This window comes from Macrobrachium nipponense, chromosome 15 (genome assembly GCF_015104395.2).
Source record: "Macrobrachium nipponense isolate FS-2020 chromosome 15, ASM1510439v2, whole genome shotgun sequence".
Lineage (NCBI taxonomy): Eukaryota > Metazoa > Arthropoda > Malacostraca > Decapoda > Palaemonidae > Macrobrachium > Macrobrachium nipponense.
The window spans coordinates 45,600,816-45,608,315 of NC_087208.1; the positions used below are offsets into that span (position 1 = coordinate 45,600,816).

Below are 7,500 nucleotides of genomic sequence, written 5' to 3' on the forward strand. Positions count from 1 at the left end.
TGTGTGTGTGTGTGTGTGTGTGTGTGAACTCATGAAGGTGTTTGCAAACTTGAAATATATTCTAAATATTGTACGAATGAGATGAAACAAAAGATACACGCAAAATAAATGTGGTGCAGGAATGAAAATGTGTAAATCTAATATATAAAATAAATTCAATTCCCTAAAAAGGGAAGGTTCCTGGAAAGCCATCATAGAATAATAAATACTGACAGTCATATCAAAACTGGAAAAAAGAACCCATAGAAGACGCCTGGAAATAAAAATATGTCGTTCAATATTTACCTCCAACTTACCTCTTCCACCAGCAGCGAGATTCTCTTCGTTCCAGGTCTCACGAAGCGAATGAGCGAATTACGGCCCTTCTTTGCAGTTAAATAACTCCTCGTTCAGGTCTCCGTGCTGACGTCACACGGCCTCTGGAACATCAAGGTTCGTAGCTGTGCTTAGCTGGAAGCTCACTCGGCGTCATTGGAGGTCGGCCCGAGTTCCAGGGGTCACACTGGAAGCAGTAAGTAGAGCGGGAACTTTACTGAGAAGACGGCCTCTGGAAGATTACTCAGAGATATTGGAGATAGCCTAGGGTTCTGGTGTTCCAGGAGTCTCACTGGAAGCAGTAGGCGGAGTAGGCGGAGAGAGAGCTTTAAGAGATCTTGCGAGAATTACACACTTGTGAGGACTTTTGGATTTTCCCACCAAATGACAGGGTTCTCTGAGCACAGGAGCACATCGTAGGACGTCCTGGAAATCAGTAGACATGAATTTAAGGCTCGCGATTGTGATTTGTAACAGTGTCGTTTTACATAAGAATGTTGTCATTCCTTGGGTCGTAAGAAATTCTGAATGACTGCCTATAAATAGAAATCGGTAAAGGTATAGAGTGAAGTACTAGTAATTATATTTACAAAGAAATATGTAGAGAGAAATCCAGATATCTCTTACGTAAGCTACTAGTAGGTAGACTTAGATGGCAATTCAACTCATTTCCCTCAAGTAAACTTATAATTAAAAAAACAATGAAAGTATTTGTAAGTACATTTGAGTAAAAGGCAGAACTTCCTGAAGCGAATTGAAGAAGATGGAAAAATAGAAAGGGAATTGCTTGTACGTGGACTTAGTAGTGATAGAAAGTGAGGTATTTATAAAAAAAAAAAAAAAAAAATCTTAGAAGGAAAAATATACCAACCTCAAAGAAACTGATAAAGACAGAAACAGGACCTACTCATAATTAATCTCACAAGGAAACAGAACATCATCCCATCACCCAACGACACGTAATCAAAGCTCTTGGAATAGTAACACAGCATTCCCTGTTGTGAAGGAAGACGTCACGTTTCTTTGTCTAGACGTGGCTCGTCTGGAATTCCAATTCCGGAGGCGATTCCCAAATGAATTTCCAAAATGAATTTTAAAGTTGCTTGTTTTGATAACCTAACCTGGCTTTCTGTTCATAAGTTCTCAATTCCAGATTTATTATATCCTTATGATATAAGTTAGATAGCACGGATTCCATAGGCTTCTTTAATAAAGATATTCGCCATATCTGTAATCATTGTTTACTTGGAAAGAGACCCCTGAAGTTCTTGTAACTATATAAAAGTAAACGATAATTTGAGTAATTCAGTAGCCTCAGGCAATGTGGTATATCCCTCTCATTGTCTTCATGAAGTCTGTGGCTCTCAATTAAGAATCAGCGTTTTCTATCCACTTGATTTGATTTATGGAAATTCGGCTACAAAGCTAAGCACGAGGGGCACTTTCAGTAATTCAGGGATTTAGACAGTGAAGAGAGGGATCGGCGTAGTTGGACTACAGGAATGGAGAAAAGAGGAATGTCTAGCTAAACGGTGGGTGCAGCTAAGGATAGATAGGACGCTGCAAACAGCCTTTAGCAATGCCTATAGTGCACTAAATGAGGTGCACTGGTGGCACTATCTCCACAAGGATTGTCTTTTCACTTGATTTTCCTGGAAGGTTACTTTATCAAGAACTTGTTACAATTACTGATTCTTCTTTATCAACTGCCATTTTAAATTCACTTCTAGGTAAATCAGAGAACCAACATGTTTTTGTTTTGTTTGTATGTATGGTGTTTTTACGTTGCATGGAACCAGTGGTTATTCAGCAACGGGACCAACGGCTTTACGTGACTTCCGAACCACGTCGAGAGTGAACTTCTATCACCAGAAATACACATCTCTCACTCCTGAATGGAATGGCTGAGAAAAGGAACCCGTGACCACCGAGGTGGCACGCCAACATCTTACCGACCACGCCACTGAGGCGCTGAGAACCAGTATGACTTTCCATGATTTAGAAAACATTAGAATGGTGATGATGCTTTAAAAACCGGTTTTTAAGATAAGGAATCCTGGCCATGGTAAGTACCCTAAGGAAGTGATGTTAAACAGGGCATTCTTGGGCACGAATAACATTGTAGAAGTGCATAGTATTTACCAAGGAAATAATTTCCTTTTTAACAGTATTCCAAGATGTTTCTACTGCCTAGTTGGCCTCTGGGAGAATTATCAGGTAAAGTTACTCTTGAAACAAGAATTCAAGTAATGTTTCTTATTAGGTGAGAATAACTAGTTGCAAATGTACGTCTTGCTATATTGAAGGACAATTTCCATCTGTTGCCGAGGGACATTAATGAAATATTTGACGTTCTTCTCTAAGTACAACATTGGAAAAACTATTTCACAGGAAAAACCCAGACAAAAAAAAAAAAAAAAAAATGATCTCACAACACTGTAACCACTGGGCATAATATATGAGAATGTTTTGTCAATCTATCTCTGTCTTACTGCATCACAGGGCAATGTTCCCCTGTGGTAGAGGGTTAAAGACGTAATATTGAAGCTTACCACACTGATGAGAAACTATATCACAGAAAAACCCAGATGGAAAAAAAATGATCTCACAACACCGTAACCACTTGGCATAATATACGAGAATCTCTTCTCAATCTGTGACTCTTCAGACCGAGATTAATTCAAGAAGTGACGCGTGAAAATACGTTTTTAGATGAACTTGAGCGCAATGGAGGGACAGCCGTGTCTAAGAGTCCTCGGTTACACAACAGGATCTTACGTAAACTATATTTAAGACGAAATCAAACAAGGAAACAGCGCAAGGATGAATGAATGGCTTCCGGTATCGTTAAACGAGGTGGTTGGATATCTTAATTAGTTTCATAGCATTTGCAATGCCGTTCAAGTCATACTAATAAGCTATACCTGCACCACAGAGATAATTATCAATGGTTTCTAGATCGTTTTTTTATCACGTTCTCCAAAAACAGATCGTTTTCGTTGTACGAAGTTCATCAAGAGATCGTTTTTATGGTGAAAAGTTCTCCAAAAGAGATCGTTTCTATGGTGAGAAGTTCTCCGAGACAGATAGTTTTTATGGTGAGAAGTTCTCCAAAAGAGATCGGTTTTATGGTGACAAGTTCTCCAAGACAGATCGTTTTTATGGTAAGATGTTCTCCGAGACAGATCGGTTTTATGGTGAGAAGTTCTGCAAAAGAGATCGGTTTTTATGGTGAGAAGTTCTCCAAAAGAGATCGGTTTTATGGTGACAAGTTCTCCAAGACAGATCGTTTTTATGGTAAGATGTTCTCCTAGACAGAACGTTTTTATGGTGAAAAGTTCTCCAAAAAGAACTCGTTTTTATGGCGAGAAGTTCTCCAAAAGAGGTCATTTTTATGGTGGGAAGTTCTCCAAAGCAAATCTTTGTTAATGGTGATAAGTTCTCAAAAAGAGATCGTTTTCATGGTGAGAAGTTCTCAAAAAGAGATCGTTTTTATGGTGATAAATTCTCAAAAAGAGATCGTTTTCATGGTGAGAAGTTCTCAAAAAGAAATCGTTTTTATGGTTATAAATTCTCAAAAAGAGATCGTTTTTATGATGAGAAGTCCTACAAAAAGAAATCGTTTTTATGGTGAGAAGTTCTCCAAGACAGATCGTTTTAATGGTGAGAAGTTCTCCAAAAGAGATCGTTTTTATGTAAGAAGTTCTTTAAACATATTGATTTTATGATGAGAAGTTCTCCAAAAGAGATCGTTTTTATGTAAGAAGTTCTCCAAGACATATCGATTTTATAATGAGAAGTTCTCCAAAAGAGCTCGTTTTTATGGTGAGAAGTTCTCCGAGACAGACCGTTTTCATGGTGAGAAGTTCTCCAAAAGAGATCGTTTTTATGTAAGAAGTTCTCCAAGACATATCGATTTTATGATGAGAAGTTCTCCAAAAAAGCTCGTTTTATGGTGAGAAGTTCTCCGAGACAGACCGTTTTCATGGTGAGAAGTTCTCCAAAAAGAGATCGTTTTTATGGTGGGAAGTTCTCCAAAGCAAATCTTTGTCAATGGTGATAAGTTCTCAAAAAGAGATCGTTTTCATGGTGAGAAGTTCTCAAAAAGAGATCGTTTTTATGGTGAGAAGTTCTCAAAAAGAGATCGTTTTCATGGTGAGAAGTTCTCAAAAAAAAAAGAGATCGTTTTTGTGGTGAGAAGTTCTCAAAAAGAGATCGTTTTCATGGTGAGAAGTTTTGAAAAAGAGATCGTTTTTATGGTGAGACATCCTACAAAAAGAGATCGTTTTTATGGTGAGAAGTTCTCCAAGACAGATCGTTTTAATGGCGAGAAGTTCTCCAAAAGAGATCGTTTTTATGTAAGAAGTTCTCTAAACATATTGATTTGATGATGATAAGTTCTCCAAAAGAGATCGTTTTTATGTAAGAAGTTCTCTAAGACATATCGATTTTATGATGAGAAGTTCTCCAAAAGAGCTCGTTTTTATGGTGAGAAGTTCTCCGAGACAGACCGTTTTCATGGTGAGAAGTTCTCCAAAAGAGATCGTTTTTATGGTGAGTTCTCCAAAAGAATTCATTTTCATGGTAAGGTCCCCAAATCAGATCGTTTTTATGGTGAGAAGTTCTACAAATTAGATAGTTTCATTGTCGAAATCCCAGAAAGACCCTATTGTGAAAACTCCCCAATTAAATCGTTATTATTGTGGAAATTCTCCGAAAAAGATCGTTCTCACGAAAGAACCTAATATTCAAGAGATTCATCTACATTTATCTTCATGACGTAAATATAGAATGCATATCATCTTAACGAACGAAAACCAATTGGTAAAGACAACCTAGCTCCTTTTTCTAGCCAAGAACCGATGGAAACGAGAGTACGAGGCGATTGACATTCCATTTGACAGGACAAAAGCCTTTGAATTTCTGGAAAAACAGAGCCAGGATGAAAGTCTCAAATCTGGTAGTAATTTTAGAGTATTCTTTTCATTAAGGATGCTATCTCCTTGGCACTGCTGATTTACAGAGAATTTTCGGTTATTCGGGGAGTAAGCCTACAAACTACTTTGTTGTTGTTCTTGTTCATGTTTGGGAGGGTAGGAAAGGTCTATGGAGGAGCCTAAAAAGGGCTGAAAAAGTTGTCTCGCGTTGTGTTAAAGATACAGGAATTTTAGGATAGGATATTTACCATTTATTTATTAAAAGTAAAATGTAAAAAATAAATTATGTGCATGTTGAACGGTACACAAAAATTATTTCTAATAAAACACAGTGTATTCATTTAATTTTCCGCTGTGAAACGAAGCAATATTAGGCCGTAGATTTTAGCACGTTTTAATTTACCTTAAGTTAGAATATACTGTTGACAACTTACGCTTTAGGTCATATTACGCCTTGTATGAAATGGGTCATTAGCAATTATAACATTGATCCAGAATAGGCTCAATCATTCTGTAATTAATATTCTGGCTAGTTTCACAATCAACCTTGAGATTTAGGTGAAATGTGAAGTAATCTATGACTAATGTCATAGTCACTAGTTATTAATTTTTAACACTGACTCTCCAGTATAAACCTGTTTATCTCCTCATCTTTCTACTCGAACCCAGTTTTGCATGACGAGTAATTTTACTACTTCAAAATATTTTGGAAAATACGTTTTCCAAAATAATTTTTCTTTATCATAAAATATTCTGCTCTTATAAAACGTTAGTATCTGGGATATTTTTGTACACGCAGAAGCAAGCAGTGTATTGATACGTAAATTGTATATTAGTGAACGCATTTAAATATTCGTCTTACGCGTGGGGTGTAACTTGAAGAACAAAGAAGATAACATTTCTTCAATAACAGAATCGAAGAAATCCTTGAAAACTGAGGAAAATATTACGTCACATCTAGTGACTTTCTTTTTTTTAAGGCATTGGAATTCTGCCTGTGGTTAAAACGATACTATAAATCAAACAGATCTCACTGCACTGAATGTGGTAATATTCTCACAAGATGAAATCGCATAAAAATCTGTCATTTCTTACGTCTTCATGCAGATTTTTCCAGTTATAGCACTCAAAATGGAACGTTATTCTTATGTAGAATTCTTGGTCCAAGGAGCAATGACTTTGTGTAGTTAGGAAACGGTAGTGAATCTTGACTGAAGTAACAGTTTTTAAAATTTTCATGAAATTAGTTGTCTTTTCATTCTAGTAGCTTTCTTTGCGGTCTGACTAGAATTTAAATTTATCTTCTATTTCAGCTGAAACTATTTTACATGAAATGATAGATTCATGCACGAGATAAAGTCCTTGACAACTTTAATTATGAAAAATCGTTTAACCAAACTGACCAAGTCATTCAGTAAAAGATTCCCCCTGGTAATTGGTCCCTCTAGTTTTCCAAGTGTTCAGGGCCTTTGTAATGTATAAAATGGAGATAAAATCGTCTTAGCAATTACTTTGTTCCTTCTGAGGTCAGATCAATTACATTGCTCCGATGATTTATGTGCTGTGATGTGTGAATTGATCATGATTAAAAAAAACGAAGCCTTGATCATGATTATGAACCTTTTGGCTTTACCAGGAACATTTAAATTCTAACTAATTTTCAGCTCATTAATTATAAAACCATTTAATTAATTGGGTTTCTGGATCCAAGAGAATAAGAATGGGCCTCATGATACTTACTCAATGCCTTTCGAGAAATAACGTGTCATTGAAAATAACTTCAACCAAATATGATTTCATACACATCTTGATTTATTCCACAAGATATTGTTATCAAGGTTCATAAAAAATGCATGGTTTTTCAAAATAATATTCTCATAAAATTTAGTGTTTGAAAGCAGTTTGTACAAGAAACTAGCATGGACAAATTAATGTCATCTGTCGTCTTGTAAAACCTCAAGAAATATAATTAAAAAAAATTCATTTATTATTCTGCAAAATGTCATGAGACACAAATTTACAAAGACTCATAACAAGAGTTTTAAGAAAATTCCAAGAAGTGATTCTAAGCAATAACCTACCACAGAAATTATAAATTCAATTAGAAATTCTTGCTAATATGAAAGATTTTCGAAAACACGTGTTTTTATGTAGAAACAATTTCTTCTGTAGTCAGCAGATTAGCACAGAATTCCATCCAAAAAGACCCAAACTTGTAGGAAGCTTCAGTAGTGTTTCTCACTCTGCA

General features: G+C 36.1%; 1 protein-coding gene across 1 annotated transcript in view; it reads right to left on the reverse strand.

Annotated features, from left to right (window-relative positions):
- LOC135226677 (serine protease inhibitor dipetalogastin-like) overlaps positions 1-7,500 on the reverse strand; it is a 28,689-nt gene that overhangs the window by 14,310 nt on the left and 6,879 nt on the right. The gene's annotated exons all lie outside the window — the stretch shown is intronic.